The sequence below is a fragment of the Lipotes vexillifer genome, unplaced genomic scaffold (assembly GCF_000442215.2).
Source record: "Lipotes vexillifer unplaced genomic scaffold, Lipotes_vexillifer_v1.1 scaffold611, whole genome shotgun sequence".
NCBI lineage: Eukaryota > Metazoa > Chordata > Mammalia > Artiodactyla > Lipotidae > Lipotes > Lipotes vexillifer.
Window position 1 is genome coordinate 559,830 of NW_006785619.1, and position 13,265 is coordinate 573,094.

A 13,265-nucleotide genomic window follows, 5' to 3' on the forward strand; every position below is an offset into this window, starting at 1 on the left:
CATTCCTGCGAAGCCACAGAAGCAGTGGTGGCTGCTTTGCTTTTTGACTGTAACTCGCAGTAAGAGATACGTTTTACAGTGTGATCCAGAGCACACACGCAGGCACCCCCACACACGCATATTTGTATGTTTTACTTTCTCCTGAATCCCCAGTGCCTGGCACATAGTAGGTTCTCAATGAGTATTTACTGAATGAATGAATGAATGAATGAATTTGTAGATATATTATTAAGATGAACGTTTCACAATGCTTACCTTACTACTTGCATTCAAGTTCATGACCAACTAAATTGAGTTTCCCAAGTTGGGGTCACAATTCAAAGTTTGAAAAACACTACACCATGAAGTCCCAATCTTGGCAGGGATCTTGTTTTAGTTCCAAGATGCAGGCACAAGCTTAACAAATGGCTTATTCTCCTGAGTATCAAGGTTTACTAACTGCCATCCAGGGTTGGGGGGATTCTCACCGGCCACCTACGTTTACTGAACTGATTCCAAGTTTCAGCGTACAACCCCCCACCCTGGCACTGGCGAGAGAGGACAGAGAAAACGACATTCCTCTGCATCCTTCTCTTTCTCCCTATTTGAAAGTCAGCATTTCAATCTACCAAAAATTGACATATGCTTGGGCTGTTTCTGAGGTTTCCATATTGTCTCACTACTTTTTGTTGGTTTTCTGATTTTGGTTATGGAATCCTGTTTTATTTGGTTGATTTGGATTTTCTGTTTGTTTCGTTTCTGTACCTCAGGTGCAGGAAGTTAGGTTAGTGGTATTCCTGAATTCATGACACCCAGTCCTCCTCAGAAGTCTGAGCAAGACCTTTCTCTTATTTTATTGCTTTTCCTCCTGCATCTTGTTTCCCCACACCAATTCCTCGACTCTTCAGAGGCAGCCAAAATCATGCGTTTGCAACTTGTTACAGTCTCCAAAGATGGCGGCCGTCAAGTTCTCCCCTCACTGTCCATGCAGGTCACACCACCCATTCAGAGGTCGAGTCCATTTCCCCTTCCCGTGAATCTGGGCTGCCCGTGTGACTTGCCTCGACCAATAGAAAGTGCTTGAATTGACAATCTGTCAGTTCTGGACCCAGCCTTCAAGAGACCTGGAAGCTTCATTTTTCACTCTTGGAAGCCAGCCACCAGGCTGTAAGGAAGTCCAGCTATCCTGCTGGAGAGAGAGAACTAGTGGAGAGACCCAGGGGGTAAGACACAATATGGAGAGAGAGAAAACATGAAGGCACACTAAGGCCCTCCACATGTGAACAAAGCCTTCTGGGAGCTTCCAGCCCAGCCCAGCCAACAGCTGAATGCATCCAAGTGTGTAACCCTAGCCAATGCCACATGGTCCATGTGGCCTAGGTCTGCTCAGATTTCTGACCCAGAGAATCCTGAGAAACAATAAATATACAGTTGACCCTTGAATGATGTAGGGGTTAGGGGCACCGACCCTCCCCTGCAGTTGAAAATTCAAGTATAACTTCACCCCCTGTATCCCCGGTTCAGCATCTGCAGATGGTGTAACACATTTTTAGTGAAAAAAATCTGCATATAAGTGGAGTGGAGCAGTCCAAACCCGTCTTGTTCAAGGGTCAACTGTAGTTGTTTGTTTTAAGCCACTGAAGCTTTGGGTTGGTCTGTTATGTATCAATAGATAACTGAAATAATATGTATTCTTAAATATGTATCCTTATCAAATATGTGGTATAGTTTGTGTGCCTATCTGTTTTTTAAAGTAGATAAATGGAACTTTTATACATCTCATTTGTTCCTGACCTTTTTCACCCAAGAATAAATGTTTACGATCTAACTGTGTTGCTATTTGTACACCTGGTTTGTTGCTATGAACCGCTGCACAATATTCAATGGAGTGTATCCATCATAGTATATTTACCCAGTCCCCTAATGATGAACCCTAGATTGTCACCAACAGCCAACACCCAACTACCACAATGAACACATCATGTCCCCATGTGGACCTAGGTGAGACTGTCTATAGGGACTATAACCAAGAATGAAATTGCCAGGTCACAGAATATTCTCATACTTAATTTCATGCACACATGCACACATTATTTATTTTTTTTTGCATCAGTGAGATCCTATCCACAATACTCTTTTTCGGTACAGTTTTTCTTCCTTTTCTTTCCTCGATTGCCTTATGCTTCTCTACTCTGTCCCCTCACTGCATCCTCCATCCTTGCCTCTCTTGTGATAATATTAATCACCTAGAAATGGTCTTACTGTTTTATCTCTGCTATTAATGCTGCGTCAAGTTCTCATGTGGACCTAGGTGAGAATTTCCCTGTGAAATATACCCAGGAGTGAAAGTGGGAGGTCACAAAGGATTCTCTTGCTTAATTTCACTGAGTCCTGGCAGGCTCTACATTTTCCAGAATTGTTGTACCCGTTGACACTCCCACTACCAGGACATGAGGACTCCCTTTTTTGACTCATCCTTCTCAACACTTGATATTATCCAGCTTCTCAGTAGCTGCCAGCCTGATGCCGTCTCACTGTTCTGGGTTGCATTTAGGGTTGATAGTGGGTCTGAACATTTCTTCATCCATTTTCTAGTCTTTCGGATTTCCCCTTGCACAGACTGCTTTTTTACATCCTTTATCCATTTTTCTGTTGGGTTTCCTGAATTCACTTTGCTGATTTGCAGAATTTCTTGTATATTCTTGATACTCTTTCGGAAAGAAAGAAAGCTCTTTTGAAAATAAAAAATATTATTGTTAAAGCCAAAAAAGTTAACAGAAGTTTTGGAAGATAAAAATTAGGAAATCTTTCAAAAAAAAAAAAGAACAAAAGGACAAAGTTTAGTTTAATTTTTAATGAGAAAACAGCTAAGTTGGGGTATTTTTTTCCCCTGGCATCATGTTTCCATGTACATTTCCCAGTAGGGAAACTCTCTGGGCCTCCCTCCACACGTCCCTGCCCTCACTCACTCCTCCCCAGGGGAGGAAGCCTGACGTACTGAGAACGCCTGGCTCAGCCCCATGGGGCTCTCTTTGGTGTCTCCCTGCTCAGTTTGTGATCTACTTTCTGCCAGGACACTGAGCCTGCCCCTGCAGAGAAAGCCTGCTTTGCCCAGCTCTGCCTGTGACTAGGTAAATATGTCTGCCTAATTCCTGGATGAAATATTAACAAGTCCTTTTTTTTTTTTTTTTTTTTTGCTCTACGCGGGCCTCTCACTGTTGTGGCCTCTCCCGTTGCGGAGCACAGGCTCCGCATGGCTCATGGGCCCAGCCGCTCTGTGGCATGTGGGATCTTCCTGGACCGGGGCACGAACCAGCCTCTCCCTGTTGTGGCCTCTCCCATTGTGGAGCACAGGCTCCGGATGCGCAGGCTCAGCGGCCATGGCTCACGGGCCCAGCCGCTTCGCGGCATGTGGGATCTTCCCGGACCGGGGCACGACCCCGTGTCCCCTGCATCGGCAGGTGGACTCTCAACCACTGCGCCACCAGGGAAGCCCAACAAGTCATTTTGATTTAAGGTTCTGAGCCAAATCCACCTTCACTGCTTATCAACAATAAAGCTATTATTGTATATTTATTATATAACAATAATAATAAAGAATTAGAATGGATTCCACCTTTCAGCTGTTACATTCAACATTGGGAGACAGGATGATGCCTTCAGACTTCCAACGGAAATTTTTTTCAACCTGGAATTGTAGGTGCAAATGATCATTGGCATGAGAAAGTAGAATAAAGAGCTTTCAGACGTGCCATGGCTCAGAATATTTATTTCCTATTTCTACTATGTTTGGAAGTACCACAGAAAGTGAGGAAATAATCCAAAAACAAGACACGTAAAAGAATATCTCAATATGGCACTTTTTGTTATTATTAAATAAAATCTTATTCAACTTTTTCTGTATTTCTGCCTACAGGTTGGCTTTTTTTCGTATAATGCTAACTAATGAAGTTCGAGAGGCTGGCCTTAAAAATGCAAGTCATTTTATAATAAATAATAAACAAGAGATATAAGGAAGAGATAGAGACTCATTTTTCTCTTTTTTTTTTCCTTGACTGCATTGAGTCTTCGTTGCTGCCTGCCAGCTTTCTCTAGTTGTGGCGAGCCAGAGCTACTCTTCGTTGTAGTGCACGGGCTTCTCATTGCAGTGTCTTCTCTTGTTGCAGAGCACAGTCTCTAGGCACACAGGCTTCAGTAGTTGCAGCACGTGGGCTCAGTAGTTGTGGCTCACCGGCTCTAGAGTGCAGGCTCAGTAGTTGTGGTGCAGGCTTAGTTGCTCTGCGGCATATGGGATCTTCCCAGACCAGGGCTCCAAACCCATGTCCCCTGCATTGGCAGGCAGATTCTTAACCACTGCGCCACCAGGGAAGTCCTCTCATTTGATAGGCTGTACAGTGAGAATGATCACAAGCCTACCCATCTTGTTCTCCTGTGAACTATGGAGACCAAGGTGGACTTTCATAATTCTTGTGGATGTATTCTATTCTCTGCAACATTAACTCTCTCTTTGGAAGGCTTAGGATTCCCAAAACTTTCAAAGAAACTGTTGCCATCACTGGTAAAAATAATTTCCCAAAAATGCCTGTGGTTCTGACTGGTTTTCTTGGTCACTTGTTGCACTGGGAATTTCTAAGCAAGGATATAATTCTTATTTTAAATCAGAAATAGTGGCTCAGTGGCCCTTTCCTCTTTTCTCATGGGCATGATGGAAAAACTAAGAGCTAGGACTCTGCTAGACTGATACTTAGCAAATAATTTGAATTAACACTCAAGACAGTGGCTAAGAAGAATATAAAGAAGTCCTCCTGAGAAAAGTGAATTCGATTTTATGGAGTTTTAATTTTAAGAATTAGAAAATTATTATAAGGAAAATATTGCGAGATGAATAATTATTATATCTCCAGTAAAAGCAAAAGAAACTGTACAAGAAAGAAAATGTTATAGTAGTAGAGTAATAGGTCCTAGAGGACATAATATTTACATAGACATATAATGTGAGTGCTTTCTTTTTATTTTTTTGAACACTTTATTTTTAAACTAAAGATGCCACTATTACTATATTTGGAAGATAGCAGTGGCATAAGAGAGCTAATTCTCATCTCTCATAGAAAATAAATGGTCTAACATTTATAAATCCCCTCCTCTGCTTTGTCCAGTGGGCACATTGCAGGGGTGGGGGAGGGTGCAATAGAATGAGTTGGAGGAAACCTGACAAGTAATTGTCCTTTTGCTTTATGAAAAGGTTGGCCCTGGGCCTTGACATGACTTGTGCCCTGGTAGGAAACCATTTGGAGAACACAGTATCTTAATACATTGTGGACCCAGGTCTCTACTTCCTGTATCTTAAAGGATGTTAGCTAGAATTCTAGGAATCACCTAGAACTTTAACCAGTGGACGTGGGGAGCACATGAGAGCCAGGCTTCTGGCTGAGACAAGCATGTGACTAGTGGTGCCACTCATCAGTCGAGGAGCGCATGGGGAGATCTGGTATGGCAGTAGGGGCAAGGAGGCTGAGTTTCACTGGGGACATGGGTTTATCACACTGGTGGCTCATTCAGATGGAGCGATCTAGGGGGCAGTTGGACACAGATGAATCTAAAGCTCAGTGGAGGAACTTCCCTGGTGGTGCACTGGTTAAGAATCCACCTGCCAATGCAGGGGACAGGGGTTCGAGCCTTGGTTCAGGAAGATCCCACATGCCGCAGAGCAGCTAAGCCCGTGCGCCACAACTACTGAGCCTGCGTGCCACAACTACTGAAGCCCGAGCTCCTAGAGCCCGTGCTCCACAACAAGAGAAGCCACCGCAATGAGAAGACAGCACACCACAACAAAGAGTAGCTCCCGCTCGCCGCAACTAGAGAAAGCCCGCGCACAGCAACAAAGACCCAACGCAGCCAAAAATAAATTAAGACAAAATAAAAATAAATAAATTAAAAGAAAAAAAGAAGGAAATCCTCACACATAATCCAACATGGATGAACCTGGAGGACATTATGCTAAGTGAAATAAGACAGCCACAAAAAGACTAATACTGTATGATTTAGAGTGGCCAAATTCATAGAGACAGAAAGTAGAATAGTAGCTGCCAGGGGCTGGGGGAGGTGCGTATGGGGAGTTATTATTTACTGGGTACAAAGTTTCAGGTTCTCAAGATGAAAAAGTTCTGGAGATGGATGGTAGTGACGATTGCACCGCAATATGTACTTAATGACATTAAACTCTACACAAGGGCTTCCCTGGTGGTTTAGTGGTTTAGTGGTTTAGTGGCTTAGTGGTTTAGTGGCTCCCGCCTGCCAATGCAGGGGACACGGGTTCGTGCCCCGGTCCGGGAAGATCCCACATGCCGTGGAACCCGCGCGTCCGGAGCCTGTGCTCTGCGGTGGGAGAGGCCACAACAGTGACAGGCCCGCATACCACAAAAAAAAAAAAAACTCTACACAAACATGACTAAAATAGTAAATTTACTGTTATGTATATGTCACCACAACAAAAAAGGGGAGAAAATGGAGAAACGAAAAGAGATTTAAATTGCTATATCTCATCAAATATAAGATGACATCAATTGTAAGATACTTCATTATTTATGTGTCACATAATTTTTTTTTTTTTTTTTGGCCATGCCATGAGGCTTGTGGGATCTTAATTCCCTGACCAGGGATTGGACCCAGGCCCTCAGCAGTGAAATCACAGAGTCCTAACCACTGGACAGCCAGGGAGTTCCCACCACATAATTTCTTATCACTTAGAATATCTATGGTATACTCACTACACGAGCTTTTTTAGACTTATTTGGACATGCATGTTATCCTATGACTCCTGTGCATATACCTAAATATAAGTAAAATAGTTTAAACGTTCCTTAAACTTCTTCATCTTCAGAATACAATTCTTTTGAATCTTTTTTTGTTTGTTTGTTTGTTTTTGTTTTTGTTTTGCGGTATGTGGGCCTCTCTCTGTTGTGGCCTCTCCTGTTGCGGAGCACAGGCTCCGGCTCCGGACGCGCAGGCTCAACAGCCATGGCTCACAGGCCTATCCGCTCCGCGGCATGTGGGATCTTCCTGGACCGGGGCACGAACCCGTATCCCCTGCATCAGCAGGCGGACTCTCAACCACTGCGCCACCAGGGAAGCCCTTGAATCGTTTTTGACTCAGAATTGTCAGTGCCCGTGTTTTCCCACACAATGTTGTCCTCTGTGCCATCAAGAGTGTTACTGATGCAGCTTTTCTTAAAAGAGTGCTCCAAGGCTTCCCTGGTGGCACAGTGGTTGAGAGTCCACCTGCCGATGCAGGGGACACGGTTTCGTGCCCCGGTCCGGGAAGATCCCACATGCCGCGGAGCGCCTGAGTCCGTGAGCCATGGCCGCTGAGCCTGCGCATCCGGAGCCTGTGCTCTGCAATGGGAGAGGCCACAGCAGTGAGAGGCCCGTGTACCGAAAAAAAAAAAAAGTGCTCCATTGTTATCTTCAGGATTTTCTTCCAAACAGCTGATCTCCATTCTACAAGCTTTCTTTATTGTTCCAGAATATGTCAATGGAAGGTTCTCAGACAAGATTCAGAACTCATATTCTTTCCACAAATGATGCTTAAATGGTTAGCTGTCTGAAACACAGAGGCACTGCAATGACTGATCAAGCCTTTGGGAACAACAACCACATTTGGACATGCACAGGTAATGACATCTATGTCACAACTATCACCTGGATGGAAGCGTTGTGAGATGTCATCAACTATAACATACCCCAATTTCAGAGATGCTAATGTGAAAAAATGTACATGATAACAACTATAAAGTATAGTATAAAATTATGAGGCAGTAAGGTAGAACCACTATATCCAAAATACATGTAAGAACTGTAGAAAAAGAGTAGAAAACAACGGAGAAGAAATCACCTAAGAAATAAGAGAAAACACTTCCTCAAGCTGTATAAAGCCTTCATCTATTGCTCCAATGGATTCATCTAGAAATTGATCCCTAGTGTCTGAAGCAAATGCAACCCCATTCATTTATTAATTTGCTTGTGTATTCAGTTAACAAATACTAGGAACTTGCTGTGCTCCAACACTTGCACTCCATACCTTATTAGTGCCTCAAGAGAAAGCCAGTATATTTCTTTCTCTCTGATAATAAATCCTATGTAACCGTGTCTCCCTTTTCACTTTAGTTACCAGGAGTCTCAGAGTGAAATCAGAGACTAAACATTAACTACTTTGCAAAGTAGTAGTCCTGGTAGCCTGTATTACTTCTGTTTATCTTTTTCTCCCTATCTTGACTTTCTACTTTTATTTTCAGTTTCCCCGATCCATATTCTTTATTTTCAGATATATTTTGCCGTCTCTCTACTATGTATTTTTATTGTAAATCCTTCAAATACTTTCAGAACTTATGTATCCCCTACCACCAGCAGCCAATCTGCTTCTCCATGGGCTCTCCATGGAAAGCCCCAGAACCAGCCTTGACCCTTCTCTCTCCTGTCACACTAGTGAATTACACATCCTGCCCATCCAACCTTCTAAACATTTCCACAAGCCTTATTACAGCAGCCACAGCTCAAGGTCCAAAAATGTCACTTTATTTTTCCGTAACTGAATTTGAATAGTATATCAAGCCTTCTTTCTGCTTCATAGCAGAAATTTTATTAGAACAGGATAAGGGATGTAGTGTTTACTTCTAACAATAACTTGAGACGTGGTGAAAGAAATCTGTTCACTTTCCTTTTGTGCCACTTACATTCCACCACACACACACAGGTGCGCACACACACACACACACACACACACATACACACACGAAAAGAGACGATCACAAGCTGCCAGTTTCAACAAAGGTCAAGTGTAAACAGAAACAAGTGGGTTTTGTGAACCAGAAGAAGTGGATGTTCTTTTTTATAACACGAGGATGAGATTCTTAAACAAATACAAAGAGTGGGCTGGAAGGAAGAGGGGATGAGATTTGGAGAAGGGAGTTTCTGCAGGTAAGGGGTGCCTTATTCCCCCACCCTGGAGGCAAGAAGCCTGCATGCCTCCCAGGATGTATGGGCTTCCAGAACTCTCTCAGAAGCTTAGCGATAGTTTCACAAATAGGGCAGTAGGGATGATGCTTCTGAGGGCCAGGGACCAGAGAATTAATTTACTCAAGCTAAGCCTGAAAGAACCATCCCTAGCAAGGTGAGGGAAGTCCCCTCTCAGCAACCCCACAGTTCTTGGAAGACTAGACTTTTAAGAGTTCCTGTAACCCCGCAAGGTGAAGGCAAAGCATGGGTGATCCTGGGGGAAGTGTCACAGAAGTTATCTGGCTGGGCCAAAGGAACCTGCCAGAAGGGGACAGAGTATAGACCACCATGGGGGCTAAAATGGAATGTTCCCCTATGGGGTCAGCACATGGCAACTCAATCAGACATCCCATAGAGGCCCAGTAGAGTTGGATCCTGCCCAGCTTGAACAAATGGTAAAGAATTCTATATTCACCCCAGCAGTAAAGTGAAGGAAGGCATTGCAACCTTAGTGGTTGTGTATCATTCCATCTATTCAATCTGACCAAACAAAGTTATGGAATAGATTCAATGGAACCCAGGGGATGTGAGTCGAGAGTTCAATCCCATCTTAGCAACTAGAAAAGGGCTTAGAAATTCTCCCTGTGGCTCCAGGAGAATCATTCAAATCACAAGCAGCCCCAGGTCCCATATCCCTGTCTCAGAACTCTGACCAGAGAGAAGCCTCAGCCCCAGGTGACATGGGATGGTAATGCTTTTCCTCTAGGGAAGTGTGTTCTAAACCCAGGAAGGTTTGAAACTAAATACATAAATGACAAAGTAAATCAAATACATGGTATTAGTACTTTTGAGTTAAATTTAAGAGCAATCTAATATATTGGGTATTGAGATGTGTAAGGAGATATAGTATACTAAAGAATTTGAAGTTAGCCTTGGGATATCAAGTTCAAATATAAAATCAAGTACTTGATTTTAGACTTGTGGTTTCATTTGGAAAGTATAAAATAATTTGATGATGTCTGTAAACAGTACGGAATGTTTAAGAGGCCTTGAGATTCATTATGAATATTAGTTTATAATAAATTAATAATAAACAAGCTTAGTTTTTGCTTGTTAGGTCAGGCTTTTTTTTTGGCCATACCACACAACTTGTGGGATCTTAGTTCCCCAACCAGGGATTGAACGCAGGCCCTCAGCAGTTGAAAGTGCAGAGTCCTAACCACTGGACCGCCAGGGAATTCCCAGGTCAGACATTTTTAAATATGTAAAATAAAATACATTGAATGTGTAAATTCAGTTTAAAATGTTTCCAGGCATTTAACTGCACTGTGAATGGGACAGATTATTTTAGAGAGTTTTGTGTCTTCAACTTACATCATTCTACAATAATTAATGAGAAAATGAAGTTGCTGGCTCTTATTTTGTTCAATTTATAAAGAGAATAATCACACTTAGAAGCTGAACTTAAAAGAAGCTTAAAGAAAATGAGTTTTTAAATCTATTTGCACAAATTGATTATTAATTTTTTAAAACCAAATAACAGTAAATAGTTCTTTCTGTAAACAAATACCACCACAAAAATCAAAAATTTACCGTGACATTAGGGTCCATGTGCCAAGGGGCTGGGGTCCAGGGCAAGCTGTCTAGAAGGCACCCACCATGCCAAGTACATCCACAGTAGAGCCCCTTCTGACTCCCCTCTGGCCAAGCAAATAGACTGAGCAGAACATCCACTGAGCTCCACCATCACCAGCCTCAGAAGCCAAGAAGGTGGACATCCCACTCTGGCCACCATGTTCCCACATCAGGAGGCTCTGTATCCATCACCACCAACCCTCCCCTTCCCTCTTCCCTGCTCTCTTTTTCTCCATAGCACTTGTCACCATTTAATATATTACGTATTGGGGGTATATAGGTTATTACATTTCTGCACATACTGGAACACAGACACCATGAGAAGAGGGACTTGGCCTCATTCAGTCCTAAACCCCCAGGCCTAGAATGGTACCTGCCCGTGGCCTGCTCCCAACAGTATATGGCGCGTGAGTGAATGGATAGCTTTTGTTTCTTACTGTCTGTTTACACATCTCCCTCCCTGTCTGGACACCAGCTCCTAGAGCTCAGGAGCTACCTTATTACCACTCAATATTCATGCCAAATATTCTGGCACCATGCCCAGAAAAAAAGCATGGGCCCAACATATGTAAAAGTGGCCCTTGTCTGAAGGCAGTGTGGAGAAGACCAAGGCCTTTGCAGTTAAAAAAAAAAAAACACGTTTGAGTTCTGGTTCTGCTACTTACCAGCCAGAAGTGAGCCCTGGACAAGTTACTTAAGATCTCTGAACTTCAGCTTCTTCAGATGGAAATGGATATGATAATAATACCTACCTCTTGCTGTTCTTGGGAGAATTAAATGGGCTCATGGCAGGGAAAATATCTAACACTGAGCCTTTACACAAAGTTCCTTTCACAGGAGATGCTCAATAAAAATCCATCCGCTTACTCCTTTTCACCTCCTCCAGCTGCTACAGAGAAAGTCTCCTCCCCGACCACGCACCCTGCCCCCAGCTTCAGGTGCTCAATCTGCATTTACTCTCTGGGGTAGTGACAGGTATTGGAGAGACTGGCAGCCTCCGGGCAGCCTCTGAGCCCCAGAGGGAGGCCACTGCTGCCTGTGGCTCAGGCAGGGGGATGGGAGCAGAAGAATAGGTCCCTGGTTGGGGATTTGGAGACACCAGTAATTTGGGGAACTTCAAGGCAGGAAGTGAAAGAAGTGCGGGGCAGAGGGGAACCAGCAACCCGAACCCTGGTGCCTTCTAGACACACCCACGCATGCACTCCTGAGACATGAGAATGAGGAACCCAGGAGAGCAGACAGGAAGGGTCAAGGGGTAAAGACTTGGCCTGGAGGAGGACAGTCAAAATGACCCCACCCCCATTCCAACCCCAGGCCCAGCCCCTGGCCTGATCCAAACCTCCGTCCTAACCCTGATCTCAGGCCCAATTCCAAAGACACGAAGAGCTGGGAGCCCCGTAGGAACTGAGTGCCCCCAAATCGTGATAGGATTTCCCCGGTCTCTGCCGTCTGCGTTCCTCCTCCTCCTAGGCTCTGTCTTCCTCCATATCTGCCTTTACCTCTCTCTCCGCCACCGGCTCCCCTTCTGCCCCCTGGCTTGTTCGCTCATGTATTTCATAGCAGATATTTGTTAAGCATCCATTTGGGAGGAGGTCTGGAACCCCTGTTAGAGTCCTCTGGGGAGAGACAAGAGATGTGAGTCATAGAATCCTACAGTATCCCAGCTGGCGGGGCCCTTAGGCCAGCCCCAGGCTGCCTGCCTCCATCCAAGGAGAAGAAATTGATTCCCCAAGAGGAGACGGTGTATCCAGGGACCCACAGCCCATCTAGGACAATGATCCTGGATAGATGAGATCCTGAGGACTAACGTGTGTATTCATTAGCTAGGCCTGCCATAACAATACCACAGACAGGCTTAAACAACAGAAATTTACCTTCTCACAGCCTGGGGGCTAGAAGTCCAAGATCAAGGTGTCAGCACGTTAGGTATCTCCTGAAGTCTCTCTCCTCAGTTTGCAGAATACCACCTTCTTGCTGTGTCCTCACATGGCCTTTCCTCTCTGTGAGTCTGTGTCCTAATCTCCTCTTCTTTTTTCTTTTCTTTTTTTTTTTTTTGCAGTACGTGGGCCTCTCACTGCTGTGGCCTCTCCCTTTGCGGAGCACAGGCTCCGGACGCACAGGCTCAGCGGCCATGGCTCACTGGCCCAGCCGCTCCGCGGCATGTGAGATCTTCCTAGACCGGGGCACGAACCCGTGTCCCCAGCATCGGCAGGTGGACTCTCAACCACTGCGCCACCAGGGAAGCCCCTAATCTCTTCTTCTTATAAGGACACCAGTCATGTTGAATTAGGGCCCGCCCTAGTGGCCTCATTTTTTTCCAACTTAATTACCTCTTTAAAGACCCTATCTTCAAATACTGCCACATTCCAAGGGACTGGGGGCTTCAGGCTTCAACGTATGAATTTGGGGGAAACACAATTCAGCTCATAACAGCATAGAACAGAGAAATCTCTTCTGGGAGTGTGTGTGATTTCACAGGTGTGTGTCACATGCATTGAGGAAGGAGGGGTCAGAGGAGAGTTACTCTCCCCAAATCCAGCTCAGCCCCAGGCCCCAGAGGAAAGGGCTAGGACAGCCCTTCCATCCATGCAATTACTTTATTCAAAAGTATTTCCTGGAATTCCCTGGCGGTCCAGTTAGGTTAGGACTCGGCACTGCTT